The 13,312-nt window shown below is 41.6% G+C and overlaps 1 protein-coding gene across 8 annotated transcripts in view; it reads right to left on the bottom strand.

The window, feature by feature from the left end:
* LOC120427875 (teneurin-m) overlaps positions 1-13,312 on the bottom strand; it is a 236,291-nt gene that overhangs the window by 208,907 nt on the left and 14,072 nt on the right. The window lies entirely within an intron of this gene.

Genomic DNA, 13,312 nt, shown 5'->3' with positions numbered 1-13,312 from the left:
ATCTTGGTAAGTACAGCTGGTGATTGCTGGGTAAGTACAACTAGGTTTATGCTGTCGTTCTGTCAAATTTTCTGTCAACTTTACTGTCAACCTGTCAAAAAGTCAAACTGGCGGCACTGCCACAGATTTCATTTCTGAGGTTAGGGTTGTCTACAAGACTTCTTGGCTCAGGATATGTTAGACCTGTAATTTAAGAAGATTTTAGATATTATCTGTCACTAATTCTACGAGGTTCCCTAACACGGACGTCAAAGTCGAGGTACCTCTTGGATTGATTTCAGTTTTTTGATGATTTTGCGGTTATTATCAGGGTAAGTACAGTTGTTGATTTCTGGGTAAGTACAACTAGGTTTAAGCTGTCAATCTGTCAAATTTTCTGTCAAACTGTCAAAAGAGTCGACTTGGCAGCACTGCCTTGGATCACATTTCTAAGATTAGCGCTGTCCATAAGATTTCTTGGTTTAAAATATGTTAGATTAGAGAAAGCCATTAAACGACACCTCCACCAACTCGGGCCACTCTCCCGGTTTGGGACATGTTTGTAAAGTGTTTCGCTCGGCCGAACTAGACAAATACGGTCCGGAGACAGCTCAGCACAGAAAGATGATAAATGAACATGAGCAACACGGAGAGTGCGAAAGACGCACGAGGGACGAGATTAGATTGACTGCCAGACCGTAATGCAGATAGATTAGTTACTGTTTGGTGTGTAAAAGTGTCCATAATTTCGGGTGCCCGGGCCCCGGGAGATGATGGAGGATTTTTAATCTCTGGCTCACTCTTCTGGGAATCGACGGTCCTTTTCCCCTTTTTTTTCTTTCGTTGAAGGCATCGAAACAGAAAAACACGACCGAGCCAAAGGTCTCTGCTGCGGGTGATCAAATTTAATGAAGTATGAATTTATTTCGCAGATCCATCACGGGGAAGCTGGCAGCACTGCTGCCAGCCGGAGTTTGTTGACAAATTGGCCACCCCGCCGAAGCTGGAGTTCGACGACGACGACGACGATTGACAAACCGAAAGTGGAACAACAGGCGAAAATCATTTTTTTAAAAGGAAACCGTTAGAAATCCATCATCGATTGGGCCCCCCCAAATCCCCCAAAACAAAACAAGGTGACAGACCGAGAGAGGTGTACACCGTGAGTGACAGCTGATTGATCATTATTTATCGCGCGCCGGAGTGACATTTCTTAAGAAGGGTGGCCGGCGAGACGCGTTCGTGTGTTGCCCAATAAACAACAGTCGCACTGGCAGACATTATGATAAATGGATTCGGTTCGATTTATCGTCACCTCTCCGCGCGTTCACTCGCCTTGGTCCGAGAACCCCGAGTAAGCGTTTATTAACAGTTCATTATTGTTAATTATAATCTTTTTCGTTCTTTTCTGGGCGCTCTTTCTGGCGGGCTAAGCCGTCGTCGAGGTTCAGAAGAAGGTCGGCTGAGGCGATTGGAAACACCGTTACAAATGAGGTTCTTTCTCCGGGGAGGTTCCTCCTCCCAAAGGAGGAGAGGTGGAGGTCGTGGCGCGATGATTGAAATGAAATTAAATGACGATGGAATTATGCTCGTACATGCAGCGGGTATTTATGGATGTTCTCTCCGGAGAGCGAGATGAACGACGAAGAATCCACCCACTACCCGAGAACCATTAGAGTCGCGGCACGAGGAATCGCCGGGAATAAAAATAAGATTCACAAAGATGGAGCAATTGTGGGGCGGGGTGGAAAAAACAAGGGAAAAAACACTCAACGCACGAGGCATCCCGGAAAGAAGAAATTCCTTGATGAATTATGGGTGTAAATGGAATGAGCTTTTACAATGCGGCACTGGGAAGTGAGAATGAAATTCTACCAAGTTTGAGCGACGACGACGACCTCTGGCGCGGTTCCTCGCGTTGGAGAAAAGTGGGAATTAAGCCCCGGGAAAATTAAACGAAGGCGGGCAAATACGGCGAGGAGAAATTTCACGCCTCCACGTCGTGGTGATAAATGATAAAGTGTGCTTGGAGGTTATTTTCGGTGAGATTCTTTTTGTGTGTGCATTGAAGTGCTTTATTTGAATGCTGAAACCTACTTTGATTTGAGTTCAAAATGTGCAGTTCTGAACAAAAACCAATCATACCCAGAATTTACACTCAACTGGGAAGCTATTAGAGATTAACCGAATTTCATGTAATATCTCTGTTACGGACTTCAACATCGAGGTATCACAGGTTGTTTGACAAAATATTTGAGTTGTTGCTGTCTAATGGTAAGTACAAATAGTTTTAAGCTGTCAAATCCTGTCAACTCTGTCTAACTGTCAAATCTGTTATGTTAGTCTAACACAAGGCTGTGATGTGGTTATTTACATTCTCTTCACTGCCAATTTGTCACATGTTGTTTCCAGAATCCCAAAAACCACGATTTCAAAGACAAGCAACATATATCAATCGTCGCTCGTTTGCATAGTTTAAAAAAGAACTCCTAAACAGTCCCGGGAAAGCCCGGACCAGGCACGTGCACTTGCAATCTCACATCATTTGTCACACAGCTCGTCGAGAGGGCGGTCTCCGGAACCATTTCCCGGTACCGGGTCGGTAAAAAAATTCCAGAAAATCTCTAAAACGAGCAGCGCAGAAAAAAAACCTTAAAAGCACTCACAGTTTGAAATCTGTGTGACCTCAATTCGAAACCAAAACTCTCCACAGGAGTGGAACAAATTTGCCTCGGTAGAATTAATGATCTCCTAGATGAAATTTGATGGAAACTTTCTTCCGCAGTTTTCCATTTGCTGGTGGGCAGGCAGGCTCCGGGAAGGATTCTCCAAAGTTCAACCTAATTTCGCCTGAACCGAACCGGAAAAAAAGAAATGAATGCCCGCTCGTCGCTCGCGGAATTCCAGGCATCCGGAGTTGCCTAGCGCGAAGCGCTGGAAACCGACGTTGGTGGAGGAAAACAGCCATAGAGTGCACTGAAGAGTGCAGAAAGATGGAAAATCCTTCTCCCATTTCAATTACACACAGTTCAGATATCAAAACGGTTCGTTTCTCTTTTCCTCGTCGGCGTTAGTGGTGGTGGTGGTTCCTGTGATGTTGTTTCTGGGGAGCAGCAGTGCTGCTCCTTAAGCTCACAAACACCGTCCTGCGGATGCGCCCCGGTGCAATCCGTCAGACGTCGCTGGCGAGAACTGGATGTGACTTGAATTAACCTATTTTACTTTGTGTTTAAATTATTTCAGCGAGCGAAAGTTTTGCAACTCTGCACTGCAGTTGGAGTCGCGGTAGGGATGTGCAATTTTAAATTAACTGTCAAAATCAATCATACACAATTCATGTTTAACCCAGTGGTAAGCAGGAAGAGATGGGCAAAAATTTGTAGTTTTTGTAGGGAAAGAATCCATAAATTGTTCATTTTAATCGAGCATTAAGCTGAATTCTTTTCTTTTTATTATAAGTCAAAAATGATCATACACAACTCATTACCATCTCAGTGGTAAGCCAGAAGAGATGAGCTGAAACTCGGCTGAAAGCAGCGAAAACTTCTGAAAATCTTGGAATATTACCCAAAATGCTTTTCTTGTTGATCAACTGTCAGAATTAACCATACACTATTGATGTTTATCCCTGTGGTAAGTAAGAAGAGATGAGCTAAAATTTGAATTCTATATTGCAAAATAAAGAATTCAAAACTTCCAGTTTTCATCGCATATTAAACATGATTCTTTTTGCATTATTAACTCTCAAAAAAGACCATACACAATTCATGAACACTCTCCTGGTAAGCGTGAAGAGATGCGCAAAAAAATGTTCTGAACACCCCTGCAGCTTTTCCACCAACGCCTGCTGCGAGCTTTCACACAGGAAAAAAAACTCTTTCATCTCCTGGCAGCACACACAGAGACGTCAAAGCTTTCGCGGAAAACTAAAAACTACCTTCGCCAAACAAAAACAAAAACAGAACCGACCGAGGGCTCCTCTTTGAAGTGAGAAGGATTTGGCGCAACACCGCGTGGTCAAAGTGCAAAAGTCGCCGCCGCCAACGGAACGGAAATGTTTAAACAAACACGCCAACGGGCGACAATTAGAGACTTTGACAGGCGGGCTTGGGCGGGGGTTAGTTTTTGCCCGCGCGAGCGGGGATTATGTTTAATTAGCGCTGCACAAGGTAATTAGTGACGCAATTTTTTCATTCCGCGAAGAAATGTTGCGAAATTTTTAAGGAAAACTTCAAAGTAAGCTGCCGAGTGTGGTCCAAGTAGGCGTCGTCGTCGACGACGACGCCGGTAGGCCCACTTCACCCCGCCTACTTGAGCTCAAGAAACGAAAAAGAAATAGTTTTTTCCTCTCTATGCGATAATTAAAAGCCGGGCTTTGATCTGGCAGAGTCAAAAGGCCACTTTTGAGGATTTTCGTTCCTAGGTAGAGGAGAAAGAGAGAGAGAGCTTCCGTTCTAATGACCGATCCTTACATCATCAAAGTTCCAGGATTCTTGGCGCAGACTGAGTGGAACCGGGTCAAAACAAAAGGATTTTTATTTCGAGGAAAGCAGGACGGGGGCCCGTATTGTTTCGAGGGAAAATCCGGGACAGGGTGAATGGCGATACTAATGACCGTGGAGTTGGGGAAAGGGACTGGCCGTGTAGTCATAAATAAAAAAGGTTTTTTTGAGGGTTGGGATGCAAGATTTTTTCATTTCTTCAGATTTGAAGGAAATTTGGAATGTAGAAGTGTTGCCAAACTAGATACAGCGTCAAATTCGCTCATACACAATTCATGTTTACCTCAGTGTCAAGCAAGAAGAGATGGCCTTAAAATCTATCTAATTTGACTTTATTTCCAACAAAAAAAGAAAATTAACAACTTGAAATTCTGGCAACCCGTCCCGAACCAGCAACACGGCAAAACTTGCCAAATATTTGCTCATTCTCTCGAACACGAACTCCGTACCGGATGTGATGATGGAAACGCCAAGTGGACGAGACGACGTCGGCGGCGCGTAAAGTGGGAAAAATTAAGAAAAGTCGACAAAAAAAAAAAAAAAACAATAGAAGAAAAGCTGCTGGTCTCGTGACTCCACCGAGCAGTGCTGCCAGGAGCGCTGGAGAGAGGGTGGGAATGGAAAGATTTAGTATTCCCCAGATGGAAAAGTGCTGCGGAATGCCGGAAAATGGGAGTCGGAGTCGAAGACGACGACGAGATGGCAAGAACGATTTTGTTTTCACAGATGCTTGAGTTTATGTTTTTCTTTTTAATTTTATGTGCTTTGCCGAGTGTATTTCGCTGCTCTTTTTTTCGAGTTCTTTCATATTTCGCTCTTTTTTTTGTTTTGTTGTTTTGGGTAGTTGCGAGGATGAACGAGAACCGCCATTTTCGGTGCCATTTGGGTATTGAAGGAACAGCTGTGAGAGTGAAGAAAGTGGCAAGATCTTGCTGTTCAGCAGCCGGCGTCGTCGTCATCATTCCGAGTCGGAAAACTGGGGAGGGTTGGGCAACAAAGAGCATTGAAAAAAAAAAAAAAACTGTGAAATATAGACTGCACTCGTCGTTGTTGTTGAGAAGGTGCCAGAATCAATAGAACACAGAGGGCGTCAACGATCGACGAGGGGCGCCCCCTGGCGCGAGGGATGCAAGCCGCAGGGCATTTGCGCGAAGGGACGACAACTTCATCACACCCCAGGTTGCACCACTATTGCACAAATAGCTGTTTTATGGTAATTCGCAGTGTGTGTAAATTGCTCCGAGGGGAAATATGAAACGTAATATTTGAAGCACTGAGGCAGGGGAGAATAGCTTTGGAGGGATAAATTGTTTTAATTTTTGATTGATATGCAAATGGGTGGCGGTATGTTATTGGCTCACACGGGAGAACAGGGGCTGCAAGATTGTATGTTACAGGGCCGATTGACAATTGAAACATTTGTTTGGCCCACACGGTTTGTTGAACTTTGGGTGTCCTCGCAGGAGTTCACATTAGAGGTATGTTCACATTCTGTTTGAAATTAAAAAGAAATATTGCTGTTTGAGGCAAAAGGGATGTAATGGGACAATTTCTACCCTTTTGGCTGAAGAAATTTAAACAAAAAGTTTTGAGTCAAAATCTGTACAATGATCGCCCAAGTAACATTTTTTCCAGGAGTTCTACAAGAGCTCTTCAAGATAGCTACAGCATAGCAGTTTGGACCGCGGTAGGATAAAACTCTATTCAAGTACTCTTCCAAACTCCTGAAGAAGTTTTGAAGAGAGTTTTATCCTACCGCGGTCCAAACTGCTATGATGTAGCTATCTTGAAGAGCTCTTGTAAAACTCCTGGAAAAAAATGTTACCTGGGCGTGAAAAATTTAAGTCACTGGTTGGGACAACAAATGAACATTTAGACACTATGAGACAGGTATCTTCAGTTAATGAGACAAATATCACAGCATTGCCCCTGATAATATTTTAGAAAATTTGAGACAAACATTACTTATTGGTGAGACAAAACTTAAAAGTGAGACAAGAATTTAGAGTTGAAATGATATGTGAGGTAAATACAGATTTTTTTATGTGTTCAGAAAGATTTTCGTAATTTTTTTTTAAATATATTTAAAAAGTTGGGACAAGTATGCCGTATTGGCATTCCAAATTTGAGAAGCAACGTGGAACAATTGTTGACCATACGCGGAGAAAAAAGAGTTCCCAAAATCGTGAACAAGCGTTCACGAACAAAGTGTTCAAATTTCATGGTACGTTTTCAAAATCGTACCATGGGATTTGAACATTTTGTTCGAGGTTCCCATTTTCATGAACTCTTGTTCACGATTTTGGGAACTCTTTTTTCTCCGTGTATAGGATGGGTAAAAAAATTGAATATTTTTACTCCAGTTGGTCATGGCATCTGTGAGACAAGACAAGTTCGATGGCCATGATCATTTGAAAAACAATGTGAGACAAGTTTGGCCCGTTGGACATGTAAACTTAGCAGGGGTTAGAACAGGGGCGCTCAAAGTTTTTGGAGCTGGGCCAAATTTGAAGCTCAAATGAGCTTGCGGGCCAAATTAACAAAAAAAAGGTTATTGAAAGAATTAAATTACGTTATTTTAATTTAAAAGATTTAATTTCTGTTATTTAAAAAAAATCAATTCAAACTAATAGAATGCACTTGTGCTTTCAAAAAAAAAAATAATGTTTTGTTTTTATGTTTCGAAAATGGTGACATTACATGTGGAATAATTCATCTAAAGGCGTAATTTTATCTATAAGTTGAGTGTGGCTAATGAAAAATCGTTGAGAGCCAGAATTTCAACATTTCAATGAAAAAAATGTTATAAAATGTTTTAAGCTTCCGTTTAGTTAAACTGCAATCATTATTTTCATAAAAAAAACGATTCGATAAAAAAAACAGCTTAGCGAAAAAACATTTATTTCCATCAAAAATTCGCTAAAATTCAAATTATTTTTAATAAACCCAAACATGCTCAAATGATTCTAAATGCAAAGCAATGCATATTTAATAAATTTCAGCTAATTGCACGTAAATTTAATTTTTTTAAGTTTTAAAGTTTTTTGAAAATATATTTTTGTTCCTGGTTTTCGAATTTTTTTTTAATAGTGGTGGAGGGGTGGGTTGATCAACGAAAGCTTTGTAAAATATTTGCAACAAACTGAATCAGTTGGTAGTCAATCAGATTCGTTATCTAACTGTAATGAGTTCGAATCCCCAAGGAAGTGCAATGTAATTTTTGCAACTATAACAGAATTCTACCTAAGTCAAACCTGAACGTTTTTTTTTTTAATATTTCTAGAAGCGTTTGATGAAAGTTTTGACGATATTTACTAGTTTCACTCACATTGAAACGTGTAAAATTGTTTTAATTATAAAATATTTTAACAAATTATTTGTATCCTGAAGTAGGGATCAAAATATTGATAAATCATAAGTTTTTTTATTAACAAAAATTTAAAAAGATTAGCATATAAAAGTTTAAAATAAACCTTATTTTTGAAAAAAGTATAAAATTACAAGTGGTCAACGGGCCATTTTACATGATCATTCAAAATGGATCCGCGGGCCACAAAATATCACCTCGCGGGCCACGTTTGGCCCGCGGGCCATATTTTGGTCACCCCTGGGTTAGAACCTTGCTTGATAGTTTTCACAATTTAATCAGACAATTTTTTTTTCGCCATTTTATTTGAGAGAGACAAAATATGACTAACAACATCATGAGACAAAGCCTACTCGATTCGCTGAGTTCTAGAGAAAATCGATTTTCCCTAGAAATAAGCTCACCGTGACGGCCAAGGTTACCGAGCTAAAATTACCCTTTCGCTCCGGTGAACTATTCCGGCGAATGACCACCGTAACTCTGCATGCAGAAATTATCGCTAGACTCTTCACGCCGCGACCGCCAAGCCAGCTGAACCGAAAATAAATTCTGGCTTAAATTGATGATATTTTAATCCTATTTCTGCCCGCACCGGCTCGCTCTCCGTTCCGTTCCTGTCGGGAAGAATTCCGCGCGACGAGGCCGCTCCGCTGCAACGGTGTGCGGTTTGCGTGTTAATCCGCCCTCGAGGGCCCCGGCCAGACCGACCGGGTTCCGGCAACTCTCTCCCCCAGTTTTTCGCCATCATCATTGGCCTCCAGAAGCTAAAAAGGCCACCCTCAAAAACCAACCCCACTCTCGGGCAAAAAGCCAGTGGTCGCCGGCAGTGGCCACCCGGTCCTCGCTGGAAGAGTGCGATAAAGTCGTGATATTGCACAACATCATGAAATTGCATTTATCTCTGCTGGCGCGCACTCTTGGCGTAGAGAGTTGTCGGTGGTTCTGCTCTGGCCAGTGCAGCGGAGTTCCGAGAGACCCGCAGCCAACCGTAGTCATCATCATCATCGTCATCGTCCTCTTGGTCGATTCCTCGGCCGGCACATATTCCGGTGCGCGCACACACACACACACATAGTGGCTGTGGCCCGGCAATCAATTGTACCCTAGAGTACGGTATGGAGTACGATACGACGAGCTTTTAGTTGGCCTACAATTTCCATACGGTTGCTGGCTGCTTTATTGGCCCCAGCCGGAACCTGGACCAGGATGGCCTGCAGCCTGAGCACACCGGAATGTGGCACATGGGGGCGAAAGATATTGAAATATTTTCCAATTTAACAATAATTATACGATTAATTGGCGCTGCAGGAGCTTTGTGCTCCGACTTCCGACGGAGGAATCTACACCGAGAGAGAGAGCGGAAATCCTCGAGGGATTGACAGGTTGACACAGAAAAACAGATCGTTACTTGCCCGCAAGAAAGCGTTTCGGTAAACAACTTTGCCAAATCACCAAATAACGGCAGTGATTGATGATTCCCGCAGATTTCGGCAGCAGCCGCACCGGAAAATCCTTTCCAAACAGCAGCTAATCACGTCGATTACACGACTAAGCACCACTTCCACTGTTGTCCCAACAGCGTCATCCAAGAAGGCCCCGAAATCTTTTAATCAAACAAGTAAACAAGCTGGCTGTGCCGCGCCAAATCGGCCAGCTCGTCAATCCCCTGTCCTTCATACCAGAGATCGCAGCAGCCCTTGAAGACGCGCGACCTTCTTTTTGCATCTGTTCCAATTTTGGCCAGCTACGATGGGAGTCGCGAGGGAAAAATAACGCCAGATGACGCGCGCGGAACCGTCTCCGTTTAATGGCGTGTCCCGGGGTCGCCTTCGGGGGTACCGCACCGTCACCGGCTGGAGCGTAACGAAAGGAGAGAAAAAAAGATCCGCCGTCGGAGAAAGAATTGCCCGACCGACCTTCCCGGAGACGTCATTATAAATAATTATAAATTGCACAAATCTGTCTCCTGTGTGGAATATCTTCATCGTTGACGGTGCGCGGTCCTCGCGGAACGTCGCACACCGGCGGTGCCGCGGCAGCGGTCTGTTTTGGCGGGGTTGTCAGACTTGTACTTTGAGGATTTTCTTTAACATCTTCTAGAAGATCAAACGCAGAAAAATCAGTTCTCAAAATCGTGCAAAAGCGTTCATGAAATTTCATGAACGCTTGTTTACGATTTTGGGAACTGATTTTTCTCCGTGCACCAAATAACTCTTAATTTTAAAAGTTAACTTTTTGACCAAAAAAATTCAGACTTGACCACCCTACCACCCCAGATTGGAAGCCCCGCCACAATCCGCTCCAGCGCGGGAAAGGTCGCGGAGAAAATTGAGACAGAGAGGAAAAATCACAATTTTCCCGCTTGCGTCGCTGCGACACGTACCTACTCGGTCGTCCAAGCTGGCCATGGCGTCGTCATCATCGTCACTGACATTCACGCGGTCTGGCGCTGGCCAACTCCATGCTGGGATGGACACACTATCGAGTGCCGTGACCAGCATCGCACACACCGGTTGAGAATCCGTAAAAAAAGGTGCACGACATAAAAATTTATGAACATGAACTAGGAGGCAAGAGGAGAGCGACTTGGATTTATGAACGAACGTGCATACACGTATAAATGGCGACTCAACACACAATATGGAAAACCGTTTGGCAACCGGTCGGTGAATGTCAGTTAAAAATTTAATGAAGTTAAAGGTGATGATAAATACGCACCGCCGCCAACTTGGACCGAAGAGTTTCAAGCGCGCGCGCCCCGACATTGGTTGGAAAATTGATTTTTCCGCTCGTCCTTTTTCGACCCGATCCAAGTCAGCTGGGAGTTTGGGAGTAAATCCCGCAACAGCGAGGGGGGACTTGAGGGGTAAAATGAACCCACTTCAGGATTTTTCCTGTCCTGCGGAGACGAAAACAAGCAATAATTTATCATTTCGACGACGGTTGCGCAAATTTTGGCCTGACTGGGGCGTTTCGTGCCCGTTTCCGTCATCAGGACGGAACGAACGCAGAAAAAAAAGACGCTGACGAGGGCCGGATCCTGATTTGGAGGGAAATGTTTCGTTATCTTCGATTTCGGTGCTTGTAAACCAAATCATAAATCTTATCGGTGAAATCGGGCGGGCGCGTGAGTCGTCTCGAGACGATTTTTCAGAGGGGTTGGGAGTAGGGGGAAAACGGGTAAAAAGCCCTCCGGGAACGAGGCGGAAAATCGATATTTAAATTTGTGTGTGCGCCTCTTATTTTGATTGCGAGCGTGTTTTTCCCATTGAAGTGTGGAAAGTTTGGCGAAATAAAGGGGATCGTTAGGGAAGTTTTTTTCGGGGGTCGGAAAATCCGGATGTTTTGTGCGGGGAGACAGATTTGGGAAGAGTTGTTTGATTTAAGACAGATTGACCTTGGATATTCTGAATATTTAAAATTTATTTATTTAATTCAAAAAAAATACATTCTTCAGCCTCTTCTGTTGATGACATAAAAAGTGTGATTAAATTGTCTAAAAAATAAAATTAATAAAAAAATTAAGTCTGGCAACCATGTTTCAAGTTATGAGTAGTTAAAAAAAGTTGACCTAAAATTTCACAAAATCATGACATCTTCTAGAATCGACATATTCTGCATCGTTGATAATCTTCTCGATGATTTGAAAAATATGGCAACCCTGAAATAAGATAACGTCACTTAAGTATGATTGAATGACTTTTAAAGCTTTAAAGCAGAAAATCATGCTGTAGATTTGAAAAGCTGTTTTTAGGAAGAAATTACCGATATATTTTTTTAAATGTAGGATCTGGCAACCCTGCTGTGACATGTCACCACTAAAGTCGTCAAAACCAAACATCTCGGAAAATCGACACTTCTCCAGATATGTAATATATGGAGAAATATCAGTTCCTGAATGTGTTCGAAATTCGAAACCACGAACAACCTGTTCAAGTGCCATGGTACGTTTTTTGAAAAAACTTTTCATGGAATTGAAGACTTTGTTCGTGGTTCCAAATTTCATGAACGCTTGTTCACGATTTCGGGAGCTGATTTTTCTCCGTGTAATGAGGTTTGAAAGACTAATTGGAGTTTTTGTGGAATAATATGTAAAAAAAAATATGTTGGAAATAATTATGTATTTTTCTCAAGGAAATCTAAATGAAAATTACGTTTTTATGTCGTGCTTTAATGAAATTAGACAGTTTTAAAAATGCAGGTACGATCATGTCATTAAACCTTAATTAAATTAACAATTTCCACGAGAACCATAATTATAAATTCGTCACTATTTCCCATGACAATTTGCAGAAAATTTGCTCATTCTTTCCTGCCAAAAAAAGAAGAATCGACCTTGACTCGAGCCATTGTCTGCGTCAAAAATTTCAACCCCCTCAAAATAAGGTACGTGCACTATTCACAGACCTGTTTCACGCGCGTCAAATTAAGCAATAAGCTCTGGTCTGCCCACTCTCTGGAGTCCAACTCTTTGACCAACCACAGTGTGTGACTAGTGCAGTGTTTCTCAACCTTTTGTATTCTATTCCCCCCTTGGCTTATTTGCAAGAACTTTATTACCCCCCCCCCCTTCCCCACTTTATTTTGAAGTTATTGGTTTCAATGCAGAAATATAATCACAAATTTTAGATGTTTACAAAATGATTCCAATTATCATAACAAATTGAAGCGTAAACTACTAAGTAAACTAAAGAACAGACAATGCAGGTTTTATTTTTAAAATGCGCTGTGATTGACTATGCTGTCAACTTTTATAAGAACGCAAATTTCACTTAAAGACTTCTTAAGATCAGTAAATTTTTTTTTAAATTATTTGAATGAATTAAAAGTCGCAGAAATTTTTATTTTTGGTATTTTGTCTTTAACTGCTTATATTTGATTAAATAAATCTAACAAAAAATATATCATGACAGTTTTAATAAACTTGTTTCTGATTATTTTCACTAAACTGCTCTTGGTTAATATGCAATTCAGTGTTCTGCTAATACTCTGATCCATTATAAAAATAATGATAAAAATGCTTGGAGTGTTTGGAATAAGACAAAAACTCACAAAAATATTACTTGAAAAAAAAAACATTAATATAATATTTGAAACCCCAACTTTTTCTGAAGAACTGTCCAATTATTGCTCGTCTCCAAAAAAAAAAAAAAAATACAAATGCCTGAGAAATATTGAAAAAAATCATTTTGTATTGTTCCAATAAATATCAAACAACACTTTGAAATGGAATTTCAGGATAAAACTAGTGTCGTTTTAGCTAATCAAAGAAACTGATATAGTTGCATAGAAAAGTGAAATAATGATTTATGTTTTTTTTTTTGCAAATACGTTTAAAGACATTGAATTCCTCTTGAATCCTCATTCCCCCCCTAGAATGGCCAAATTCCCCCCCCAGGGGGGAATTCCTCACCGGTTGAGAAACACTGGACTAGTGTGACTAATGGTAAATGACGGTTTTGCA

This window comes from Culex pipiens, chromosome 2 (genome assembly GCF_016801865.2).
Source record: "Culex pipiens pallens isolate TS chromosome 2, TS_CPP_V2, whole genome shotgun sequence".
In the NCBI taxonomy this organism is placed as follows: domain Eukaryota; kingdom Metazoa; phylum Arthropoda; class Insecta; order Diptera; family Culicidae; genus Culex; species Culex pipiens.
Note: the sequence above shows the minus strand (reverse complement) of the source record. Positions and strands in the feature narration are given on the sequence as shown.